Source organism: Otolemur garnettii, unplaced genomic scaffold, assembly GCF_000181295.1.
Source record: "Otolemur garnettii isolate 467f Iridium unplaced genomic scaffold, OtoGar3 scaffold00049, whole genome shotgun sequence".
NCBI lineage: Eukaryota > Metazoa > Chordata > Mammalia > Primates > Galagidae > Otolemur > Otolemur garnettii.
In genome coordinates, this window is record NW_003852444.1 from 7,558,368 (window position 1) to 7,571,813 (window position 13,446).

General features: G+C 36.9%; 1 protein-coding gene across 4 annotated transcripts in view; it reads right to left on the reverse strand.

Annotated features, from left to right (window-relative positions):
- CHRM2 (cholinergic receptor muscarinic 2) overlaps positions 1–13,446 on the reverse strand; it is a 123,424-nt gene that overhangs the window by 11,614 nt on the left and 98,364 nt on the right. For 2 of the 4 annotated variants that reach the window (XM_012806248.1, XM_003791593.2), the window contains exon 3: positions 8,150–8,226. The exons of the other annotated variants lie outside the window; for them this stretch is intronic. The gene's annotated coding sequence lies outside the window, so the exon portion shown is untranslated. The remainder of the gene's footprint in view (positions 1–8,149; positions 8,227–13,446) is intronic. 4 annotated transcript variants of the gene reach the window in all.

The following is a 13,446-nucleotide window of genomic DNA, read 5'->3' on the forward strand; positions in this document are numbered from 1 at the left end:
AGCCTTTTAAAAGACTTGAGTCAGTTGCTTCTCTTTTCTTTCTTGACTGAGGTTGAGTTATGAAAAACTTAAGCTGAAAAGAAAAGAAAACAAAGCAAAATGAGACACTGGTGTGTGAGCTGTAAGAGCCACAGTTATCACTGGTGCGGCAGGAGCTGTAGGAAACCAGTGAGAATGGTACCCCGGGGATGTGGGGAGACAGTGGCCTTGGAGTTAATCCTGCAAATGGAAAGGAAGGGGTTCAGCACAACAGTAGATGCAGTTAACTTTGGAGATACTAAGACACAGGGCATTTAGAAATCTTTTTCAAGGTTATCTGTTAAGGAGGAGGAAGGTGGAGTATGGCAGAGGACTCAAGAAGGAACTTCCTGGGAGCTTCCTAGCAGTGAAGGCCATTAGAGTCAGAAGCTATTATATAATTGGCAACTCACGGGGGGTGGCAGGGACCTGCCCCCATGTGGCCCTCCAGATCCCCAAGTGTACCCCTCGACTGAATCCAAACTTGGCTGGGCACTGTGGCTCACACCTATAATCCAACACTCTGAGAGGCTGAGGTGGATGAATTGCTTGGCCATCCTGAGCAAGAATGAGACCCTGTTTCTGCCAAAAATAGACAAAAAAAAGTTAACTGGGGGTGGTGGTACATCTGTAGTCCCAGCTATTCAGGAGGCTAAAGCAAGAGAATCTTGAGCTCAAGAGTGTGAGGTTGCCTAATGTCATGACATGTTACCCAGGGTGACAGAGTGAGACTCTGTCTCAAAAAAATAAAAACAAATTAAACTAACAAAAGATGCAGCAGAGAAAGATGAAGCTTTTCTTGCCTCCTTTGGCATTTAAGAAAGAACCATCTTGAAGTCAGAAGGCTGTGTACTGACCTTATGGTTGTGACTTATCTGAGTATTAGTAGCAAGGCTTTGAAACCCCAAACTCCACTCTGGGCACATAAGCCCACTTAAGTTTTAGTAAGTTTCTTAAATTCTCCAATAGTAAATTTTCACATTGCTTATCTTGTGATGACACCTGGCCTGTCCAGAAGAGTATATCGACTTCCATAATTAAACAGAATAATACTCACAAAGGGATTTAAAGCAAGCCCCCTGACCCTACTCCAGACTTCTCAGTCTTTATTAATAGGCTCAAATAAAGGATTCAAGTTAGCTCTGGCTAGCTTGGCAGTAGATACATAAATATCACCACTCCTCTATTTGAGGGTTTTTTTTTTCAATACTTTCTGTTGTTCAGAAAACATATTTTTTAATTTCATAAGCTCAAATGAATTGTATAGCTCTGCTCTACCCCATTCAGTAACAGATTTTTATGAAATCACAACCTCTTGCACTCAAATAATCACTGTTATGACTTGGCTCTATACAAGTTTATGATAAACAAACTTGCTAATAGTTGGTTCCTGTTCGTGAACATTATCTATAATAGACTCAGGTCCGTGGTTGCCAGACAGTGGGAGCCTGTGAAGGGCTGGGACGCCAGCTCAGGCTACCTGCTCGGTCTATTTATTGTATACACAGAACAAACTGTAAGGGATTCTGGCTATCCGGAGCAAAGCTCTGTATGGCTTCTGTTTAACTATTAATGCCCTTTGGAAGCATGATAAATAATAAACAGCATTATTAATGATGACTCTAGTGATTTCCATTTTTAGATTATGTGGTAAAAGGCAAATAAAACAGGTGGGAAGAAAAGGGGGCTATGAATTGGCAATAGTGTTCATCGCCCCATTTAATGGCTAAACCAAGTCAATCTACTGTGGGAAATAAACCTCAGTCCCCAATGGTCCGTTCGTGTAAGTGAGGTCTTCCCTGTAATTTCAGGGTGTGATACCGCTTTTACTTTCCTACAACCCCCCTGTTTTGGTTCTCCTCCCTAAGTGGGAGCTGGTTGTCTTCTCCTCCTGAGCCATTGTATGTACATGTTATGTTTCTTACTCTGAGACTTTTGGGGTGCTACCTGAGAGGGGTTTTATCTGAATCTGTTTCATCTCAGAGGCAAATTGATTAATTATGCAATGTAGTGATTTCTTCAGGAATTCAGGCAGATTGACGGCAGACACACTGCCCACATCTGAAGCTCCTCCGTGACTCACCTTGCTCTATTTGGTTTAAAACAGCACAGTTGGTCTGAACTCATGGAGGGGGAAGGGGCCTGTGATATTAAAATATCTGTACTCTCTTTCCAGAGATGCTATTTAACCTCTCTGAGTTTCATTTTTGTCCTCTGTGGCAGTGAGGACGTCTGACTGTAACATCATTTTCAGCTTTGAAAGAGTCTTAGGATTCTAATTTTACGTAATTCTCTTAGGATCCATAGGCAGCTGACTGAGAGGTCGGAGATGGTGTCACTCACTTCTCCCTTAGATCTGCATCTCCTAAATGCTGTGCCTTGTGGACAGTTCCCTCTCTCTTGAATTTAGAGCCCTGCTGGCCTTCCTGAAGAGGCTTCTGTTTTGTGTCAGATGGTTTTGTCACCATCTCCATTCTTACAACCCCCAACATCCTGGTACATCTCGGCTCCCTTCTGTGACCCTTCATCCATGCACACTTGAAAATTAGATTCAAATTGCTATCTGAATCTGTTTTTCACTCTCAATATTGAAAACAAACAAGCTTGGACTAATTCTCTCAATCTAGATCCATATTTACCTACTAACCCATTAAAATGTGAGTTTTGCAAGAGCAAGAGACCATAGATCAGAGAAAGAAAGCGATTTACTCAGCAAGTTCGTTTGTGTTTTCTGACAAATGTCATAGTAAAGGTTTGTCCTTGGGATAAGGGTGTTTTCTCACCCAGTCCAGTCACGCTGGCTGTCTGATTCCTCAATTAACTGACACCTCTGTGCCAGTGATTTCATCCTGAACTTAGGTAGTGGGCAAAGTGGGGAGAGTCATCCAAAGACTTATATGCTTGTTTTACAGCCTGCATAGCTGTGCAAGGAGGAAGGGAAATTAAGGAAAGCCTCCAGGAAACTGTTTCTACGCTATGCAACAATTTGCAAAGGGCAAGGAAGGGTATTCTGACAATGTCTCTTGGAAGCTGAAATCTAAACAAAATTCCCAAGATCAGACAAGAATAAATGGGCCCCTGTCCAGCGTTATGTTTCATTTTATAGGACAGAATTCAGTGCCAAGGATAACTACATTAACTCTAAAATAAAAATCGTAGTTTTTTTTAATATAAAAAATACATGAGATTTGTTTATATTTGCTCTGCTCACAACTTCATTCTACCTTTGGACATTAAAAAATTAAAAAAAAAAAGGTACTGTGAATTGCTTTGTCTGATTCTCAAATGAGAACACTGGAGATAGAAACCAAATGAAAACAGATATTAGATCATTTGTACCTGACCCACCAGAGATACCCACTATACCTGCTCATTCACAGATAATTTTCTTCCAGCTAACTTTAGGGGAAAAAAACAGTGAGCAGGACTGATCTGTTTTCTGTTGTCAAAGACCTGATATAGCAGGGTCAGAGGCACCTGTGAAATTTTACTATGGTTGAAAACTTCTCTTGCTACACACATACAACACCATGCAACACACACCCCCACAAGCACACATTATATCTGAATGGTTTACGTTGCAGCGTATATATCAGTGCATTATCTGAATGGGCTCAGCCAGGGAATTGAAAGCTCAAAAGAAAGAACCTGGCGAAGAGGAGCTTTTGTACACAGTGTGGCAGGCAGGCCTTGGAGAGGTGAACGCAAGAACGTGCAGAGAAGCTGTTGGCGACTCCCACCCAGCTCCAGCCAAGGTGGGAGTGAGAGCAGAGAGTTGTTGCATGTCCAAGAGTGTAAAGAAACACTAGAAATTCCAAATTGCATGTGTTCCCTTTCAAATTTTAAATCTTGGCTCAAAGCCATGAATGAAACAACACCTGTCTGAGGACAGTGCTGGCCTGTAGGCCCACTTGTTATGACCTTTGGCTTTCCTGGGTTATAACATTTTCAGATAAAGATAATCGTGCACATTTTTCTATGACATTACATAATCTTCTAATGCATCATTTCTGTAGGTACATGATATTTAGTTTTGTGGCCATTCTGTAATTTTATTACATAATCTTCTATTTGTGACACTTAAGCTATTTCCAGTTTTTTAGTCTAATAAATAATGGTGCAGAAAACTTTGTTGTACATGAATTATTTTTTTTTTGCATTTTTCTGATTATATTCTTAGGATAAATTCCTAACTAAATTATATTATTCCTAATTCCTAAATTAATTTATATATAGTTTTTGACTAAAGTTGCATACACTTGCTTTTATTAATCGTAATTGATGGTAGTGTTATTTTCCTGTAGCTAGTAATAAAAATAAGAATTAGAATTTAGAAAGCTTTGCAAATCAGATAAATAAAATATCCTATTTGAAGTTTTAGGTATCACTTTATTGATATGTGAATTTTCATATCTTTCATGTGATTGCCAATTGGCAGGTTTTAAAATTTGTCTTTTGTCTTTTTGCAGGGAATTTTGTGATGTATTTTATATGCATCGATATTTAACTTCATGGCATCATTCATAATGATTTTCTCCCTCTTAAAGAGGTACATGTGTAATGATAACTTTATTTAACTAATTTGTACATTTTATACTCAATTGTCATTTATATGGACTTAGAATAAGATGTGAAGAGATCTAATATTGTTTTCTGTCAAATAGTTTAAAAATCACCCAAGAAACACATATCAGTCAATTCATACTTTCTCCATAAATTTGAAAGGTGGTTCTATGATCTACTACATACTCCCACATATTCTGTTCTGGTTCTGGGTTTTCCATTCTATTCTATTGTTTTTTTCTGTCTACTTTTGCACCATTTTCTGTCTACATTGCACCATGTTGCACCCTGTCAACATTATTGCAGGGAATAATGTTCCCTGGGAACATTATTTTTCCTGTTATAATTTTACTATATAATTAAAGGTTCTAATTACCATTAGAGCCTTTATCAATTATCATTTACTAGTGTTTCATTTTTAATTATATTTATTATATAAACTTTTCAAGCTTTTTATATAAACTTTAGAATGTTTCGTGGATACCTCTGTCTTTATGAAATTATCATTGGATGCTGTAAATTAATTTAGGGAAAAACACCTTCATAGTGTCAAATAATCACACCAAGGAATATTTTACAAGAATTCCAGCTTCCTCTCTTGTCCCTCTGTGACATCTTATAGTTTGTTCCAAAATATTGAACAAGAAATTTTTAATAAATCTGTTTATGTATGCATATTCGTGTGCATGTTTCTAAGATGGACTTTACCTCTTTTTAGTTACACAACAAATGAAATCTTTTTGCCATTGCATTTCTAAGGGTGATTTGTGCATATGCATATAATTCACAAAGAATATGGGGGATATGTTAATAATATAAAATTCTTAATTTTGTAATTTGGCTACCTCTACGTGTTATATGCAGGATATGCTAACATGGAAAGGCTATTATTTTATATTTAGGCACTTTCCATGTATTAATAATTGACTTGTAATAAGAAGTAATGCTTCCATAAAATCATACTTATATATTTATTTTAAGTCGATCTTTTGGAATGAGATGGACTTAAATAAATATATAAGTATGATTTTATGGAAGCATTACTTCTTATTACACCTCCTCACCTCTGAATAAGAAGTGTTGCAATGACTTTATGGCTGCTCTCTTGCTTCCATATTTATCCCTGGAGAATTGAAAGTTTTCCAAGAGGATGAATACTACAAATAAGCCTGCACTGTCTCTCTTCCATAATAAACCAACTCCATCTGTATTCAGCTGAGATGATATAGAATCTAGTCTCACTCAGAAGCTAATATTTGTCACAATATTTAGGATACTTTTAAATTTTTAATGTGCATATGTGAAGTATTGAATCTATTTGCTTCCATCATGGAAAGCTTGAAAAATAACCTAAGGATTATGACAATTACTTGAAAAAAAATAATAATGCTAAATCTGTTTCTTCATTGGAAAGGAGCAGAAGGCACTTTAAAAAGTGAATATTCTTTAATAAAATAAATAACTCTGTATCAAATGAAGAATTGATGTGGCTTATGGAGTGTGTGGCCCAGCAAGTAAAATGCGAGGTGGAAATATGTTTCACGCCATGACACGAGATGGATGATTAGATTACAATGCAACTCAAAAATAAGCTCATGTGGGATAACCACTAAGTGTCAGCAAGCCTGCGTACACAATACATTACTGAATCACCACTGATGCCTGAGCTCTGACATTTCTGACTATAAAAATGACAGATTTCTTTTTACTTTAAAACGTCCCCTCCTGCTCCCCAAGGTCTGTCACTTTGTGATATGGAGGTCAGGAAGGGTTGGAGCATGGGTGCAGGTCCACTCCGAGAGCCAGAGAGAGCACTGGGAATAGTAAAGCCTTCATTTCACCTTTCACAATTTTTTATTTTGCATTTACATGGCATTGCAATCATCACGCGCAGGCCAGCAACCTTTAAACAAAACTCCCCATTTATCTTAGCATTGTATATATGAGCTAATCGACTGGATTTTTAAAACATTTCAGTTGGTGCCTATGACCTCTATGTGGACTGAATTCATAAGTGTTTCTTTCTTTGGGGGAAAAAAAATCAAGTACAGAAAGCTTTGGAGATCTGTGTTTTTCACTATCTTACTTTTTTCCTTTGCTTTGGGATTGTATTTCTTTGATCATAGACTTTCGGAATGAATTCCAAGGCCAAAGTATTTGAAAGCTTTTCTTATATTGATGAAATAAAGTTGAAACCATGTACTTATCCACATTCCTATATTCTTCCTAACCTGGGCTTATTTTCATCACAAGCGGAAAGCCACTGGGCTAAAGTTGTTGGCTTTCTCGTCACTGGCCATCTCCGGCATGTCTCTGAATGGCTGTCATGGGACAGTGTGTTCACTTTCAAGGGAGTCTGCTCATGGGCACTACCCACAGCTGCTCTTCCCACAGCCCCCAGGTTGTTAGCACTTAGAAAAGCTAATATTTTTGAATATTTAAAAAGAGTAGACCCAATGTCAAGGGTTATACTATTTTTATCCTTGCTAATTAAGACATATTAAATAAGTATTCCATTGCCTGCTAGTAAGTGCTGGTGCTCACTCTTAAAACAAAGGAGACTCAAGCACACCTTTTAGTCCTGATCATGCAGACTTTTCACTTGTTGAGGTAAGAGTATGTGTGTCTACTCTCTCATACACTCATTCTCTCTCTCCATGGGAAGGTACAGCTATAACTTCTGTAAATAAAATCACTACTCAGTGAATTACTATAAGCTCACCAATATTTGTCATGACTATATGACTGTAATTGTTAATTTTACGTCTTTTAATCAAAAAGAAATCAGGTGTTGCTATGAAGATATTGTGTAGGTGTGGTTAATATCTACAATCTGTTTGAATTAAGTAAATGAGATGGCTTGCAATAATATAATTTAAATAAATGAGATGGCTCACAGTAATACAGGGTCTTATCCATCAGATGAAAACTAGTATCAGCTCAGAAAGAAATCCTACTTCAACACTATATCATTCACTCCTGCCTTAGTTCCTAGCCGCCTGGCCTTCCGTAAAGATTCCATACTTACCATTCCCCATAATTGCATGATTCAATTTCTTTAGATAAATCTCTTTAGGTATATATGTAGACAATTGATCCCTATTATTGATGGTAATTATGCTCTATAAAATCAACATGAATGCTGTATGAGAGAATACTGAATTAGAGAATACTGAACCATTCTTCCCAGAGGAGATACAAGTTTCTAAAATTCAAACAAATTTTTAAAAATAGCAAATTTTAATACATTAAACCATGTCTTAAAGTAGAACGTGTACTGTCTTCCTGACAAATTGAATAAACTTGATCTAGAATAGCAAGTATAGCTTAACAAACTGTTTTTGGTCTTCTGTTGGTCTCTTCAAGCTAAAGTAAATAGAAATATCCTAATATGGCAGTCCAGATTAATTGTATTTTTTTCATCTCAGTATCTGATGTTTGATTTGACATTACTTATCTACCTTTCTAACTAAGACTTTCTAAAGGATTGTTGTGACCTGAGAGCATCTAAGTAGTATATCTATAAAATGTATTAATGTATTCATGTATAAATTTATTAAGCACTTACTATATTCCAGGCATTAGGTGCTGGAGATAAACTCTTGATAGGTAAGATCCAGACCCTGCATTCATGTTGCTAAAAACCTGGTAGGAAAGAGAAAGAAAAAAAAAATGTGGAAAATAGTAAAAATAATAATAATCTGTCCACAAATTGGAAAATTGGGCATATTATTCCTCATAAAGAAAGAGCCTGCACTGGAATCTCTGGGAGAAAATTTTACTGTGGATCAAGTTAAAAACTAAAATTCAGAGTACATGCACCTGTCAAGACAAAGGTTTACTTTCCCAGAAATGTGGGAGACTGACACCTCACATAAGCCTGGGAATAGAATCTCATGTATTAAAAGAGAAGTGACTCTGAGCAACAAAGCCTAAGGAAAGACCTGCAGTCCTAAAGAGCGGGGAGATGTAGGTATAATAACCCTGAATCTAAGACATAGGAACTAGCAACTATAGATTGGACTCCATGATACAGAGAATGTTTGTTAAGTTCACTCATATATACATGATACAGAGAATGTTTGTTAAGTTCACTCACATATAATCATTGAAAATTGATTATGCATAGAATTCTATCTGGTAGATATGACAGAAGGTAGATTTCAATATGAGGAGGAAATCGAGGAGAAAACTTTTAATCTGTTTAAGTATCTATGAGAAAATGTACCTCCTTTCTCACATCTAGATGGTAGCTAAGACTTTTACCCCAACCCTGGCAACTTTCTGAACCGGGATAATATGGAACCAATTCCAAAACCAGTTATAAAAATTACATATGTGTAAAGCTATAGCAATCAAGCCAGTGTGGAATTGGCAAAAGAAAAGATAAATGGAACATAATAGAGAGCCCAGAAATAGACCCACATAAATATACTCATTTTTGATAAAGGAGAAAAGGCAATGTAATGGGGCAAATACAGTAGAAACCTCATATGTTGACCAGTCTCAAGAAACCATAACAAAATGGTCAACATACAGAGGTGGTCAATGTAAGGAATTAGCCCACCTGTACTGATATGTACATGTAGTGCATGTCCATACTGTGAAAATTAGGTCAACTTAAGGAGGTGGTCAATGTGGGGTGGTGGTCAACCATGGAGGTTCTACTGTATGGTCTTTTGAACAAATGGTGTTAGAACAACTGGATATCCACATACAAAAAAGAAAACAGAAAAGCAGAAAACTCTAGACACAGGCCTTACACCCTCACAAAAATTAACTTGAAATGGACCGTAGATCTAAATATAATATAAAATATAAAACTACAAAGCATCTAGAAAGCCACAGAGGAGAAAAACTTATACATCTTTGGGTATCGTATGACTTTAACTATAACACCAAAAGCATAATCTAGGAAAGCAATACTTAATTACCTGAAGTTCATTAAAATTAAAAACTCCTTTGTGGAAGACAGTATAGAGAGAATGAAAGTGAAGCCACAAACTGAGAAAGGACAGTTACCCCAAACATACATGGACCTCTTAAAATTCAACAATAAGTAAACAAACAACCTCATTAACCAATGGGTCAAAGATCTTAAGAGATATCTCATCAGAAAAGATATATAGACAGCAAGTTAGCATATGGAAGGGTGCTTCACATCATATGTCATCAGGGAAACCAGTTAAAGCAGCAATGAGACACCATTACATGTCTATTAGAATGGCCATAATTGAGAACACTGGGAACCCCAGATGCTGGGGAGGATGTGGACCCACAGGAATTCTCATTCATTTCTGACGGGGATAAATAATGACACAGCCACTCTGGAAGGCAGCTTGGCAGCCTCTTACAAAACCAAATGTACTCTTCCCATGTGATCCAGCAAGGACCATAAACTTCTAAGTATTTACCCAAAGAAGTTGAAAATATACCCAAGACAAAAACCTGAAAGTAGACATTGGTGGCAGGTTTATTCATAATTGCCAAAATTTGGAAGCAACCTAGACGTCTTTCAGCAGGTGAGTGTATAAACAAATTGCAGTACATGAAGACATGCAGTATCATTCAGTGTTAAAAAGAAATGCGCTACTAAGCTCATTTGAAAGAGCTTTAAACACATGAAAAGAGCTTTAAACACATAATGCTGAGTGAAAGAAGACAATATGAAAGTAATATATACTCTGTGAATCCATGCGAAATCCAGGAGAAGGCAAAACTGTGGAGACCGTAAGAGGACCAATGATGGGTAGAGGTTGTGGGATGTGTTTGTGTGTGTGTGGGGGGTGTTGAATCCACAAAGCTAGAAGACTTTTAAGGTAATGGAAAAAACATCATATAACATTGTACTGATGGACATATGTCATTGTACTCTTGTCCAAGTTCATAGGATGTACAAGACCCAAACTGAATACTTATAAAAACTGAGTACTTTGGGTGATGATGATGTGCCAGTGTAAACACATTCATTGTAACATGTGGGTTACTCTGGTGGGGGGTGTAAAGGTTTGGGAGAAGATAATGTGAGAGACTATGCCTGTGTGGGGGTAGGAGGTACATGAGAAATCTCTATATCTTCCTCTTAATTTTGCTGTGAACCTAACACTTCTCTGAATATATAAACTCTCAGAACAATAAATAGGAGCATGATGATGTTTGAGAGTAGTTGCAGCAAATATAAAGAGGTAGGAAACGGCATAAGGTCAATGGTGCTGAAAAAGCACGATTTTGTCTGGGAGAGATGAAGGGAGGTGCCGGAAATAAATTAAAGGGAAAAAAGCTAAAGGAAAACTTACCTGCTCTACCTAATAAACTCAGACTTCGTGCTGTAGTTGATGGGAATCTGATGAGGGTTCTAAAAAGGAAGTCCTAGAAATGAATTTGCATTTTAAGAAGTATTCTGAGATAGTTGTGAAGAGGATGGATTTGAAAAGCAAAACCATGACTAGGAAGGCTAGGACCTAAGTCATAGGAATAATCCATGGTAAGAAATCGACTTCAGACAGAAATAAGTGATAACACTGGAAAAGACAGGCCAGATATTAAGATATCTAAATGACTGTGAGGGAAAGGAAGAAAAAGGGGTCCTGGGTGACGTTACACATTTCTCCCACTGCAGATGTTACGGGTGCACATCTTCAGCCAGGAACTTTCAAGGCAACATAGATTTTATGCTCATTAAGGGTATGCTTCTTACCTAAGCATCTGGATTTGCATAGGTTTGGATTTACCGAGTGTTATACTGAAATGGAAACAGTCTTGAGAACCTATACTGAGTACCTACTTCAGTCATTAATCATTGTAGGACCCTGAGTTGGCTACTTGCTTACTTTAACATGTAATCCCTTTAAATGTTAAATAAAAATAAGGAAGATCTATTAAATGTAACGAGATATATAAAGGCAATACCCAAGAAATAAAAGCTATAAAAATAAAAATATTTACCTTAGCATGGATTCTTCCCTTAACACGTACAGAAATACAAATATCAAATATGGAGTCAGTATAGAATTAGGTTGAGTTTTAAACATAGAATTATAGAATCAGGTTTAAAATCTGACTAATGGGACTGGATACTTGTCTCTGTCACTACCTAATTGCATGACTTCTAAAAAATTATAAAACATCTCTATGCTTTAATTTCCTCTTTTACGAATTGGGAATAATGGTACCAAACTCATAGGTTTGTAGGGAAGATTATATAAAATATTTTCCTACACTCCATATGCATTGTGTATTTATTATTATAAATATGTAAGTGTGTATATGTATATAAAATGCATGTATAGTAGGCTGAATCATGTAAAATGGCCAATATTCAACCATTTTAGAGATCCGGAAGCAGAGAGATGCTAAAGAGATATCTCTAGCAGCCACTCATGGTGAGACCAGGGAGAAAGGACTCCAGTCACCTCTGGCGGGGGTGCCCTGCCCAGAAACATCCCTTCAGGGGCTCAGAGTAACCATTTTTTTTTCTTTGGCCAGGGCTGGATTTGAACCTGCCACCTCTGGTATATGTGGCCGGAACCCTACTCCTTGAGCCACAGGTGCAGCCCAGAGAAACCATTTCGACTTACAGAAATGGTAGTGTGGGATAAACACATCACATAAAATATACTTACATAAATTATTTTGTTATTTCTTTTTAGTTACTTTTCTTAGGCAAATACTGGCTTCAAGACACAGTTTAATTTTTTTGTCCACTAAATTATTATTTGTCTACTCTGTTAACAATAGTGAGAGAAGCAATAAAAAGTGGAGATTGAGCCCAAAAGTACTATTGGATCCCAACTCAGAGCTGCTTAACCTTGGACAGGTTACTCAGCCTCTAAGCCTCACCTCCTCTCCACCATGAAAAATTATGAAATTATTATAAATATTCAATCAGGTGATATATATAGAGTACATTTTTTATAGGCCAGAGCAGATAGTGATTTCTCAAAAAATATTAGCTACTAGAACGCACATCATTAATTATCTACTCAGTTTCTATTTTATACCGATGCCGTTATATTGTTTGTCCTGCAACTTCTTTTCCTTTACCATCCATTCCTTTTTTTCCTTTTCCTTTTCCTTTTCCTGAACTTCCTTTTCTTTTTCTTTCCTTTTTATTTCCTTTTTAATGAGGAACCACTGTGATTGACTACATCTGAACTATTCTGGAGTTATGTGTCCACAAAGAATCTTTCTTGGACAATAATTTATTGTTGTGTGTATATATATATATATATTTTTTTTTTTTTCTTTCAGGGAGGATGAAATACTTATGAATTTATTTTTGCATGTATAATTTGTATACACAGTATTCCTTCTCATCTTAGAAAGGGAAAATAATATAATATTAATCTGTATATTTGCTTGCAGAAATGTGCAATTAAAAATGGAACTTTTGTGATGAACAGAGAGGGTTATACACAATCCATGAAAGCAGAGAAGGGCTTAACTGAAATCTGAATGTGTATAAGAGAATATTTAAGTAGCCCTAGAGAGGGCAATTTGGTTGTGACTGAAAAAGGAGAAATGCAAATTGAAAAGGCTGATCTCCTGGAAATAGTCCCTGGTAGCTCTAATTGATAGGTACATCTTTGTCTATGCACAGTTTATCCATTTGCCATTAGCCCTCCCTAGGCCATTAGCACAGCTGTGGTCAGTCTGAAGTGCTGTGGCAAATAAGCTGCCCTGAGGTTGATATCTTCAGCTGCTAGGGCGGTGTTAGGTAAACAATGGATGTGCAACAAACGATGATAAGTTAACGGAAGGTCTTGCAGAGAGACTGGGTATAGCTTGAGAAAAAAATTTCTGCAGACCCATCTTCCGAACTCTAATCTGAATGGCAAGGGTAAGTCCTTGATTCCAGAATGTGCA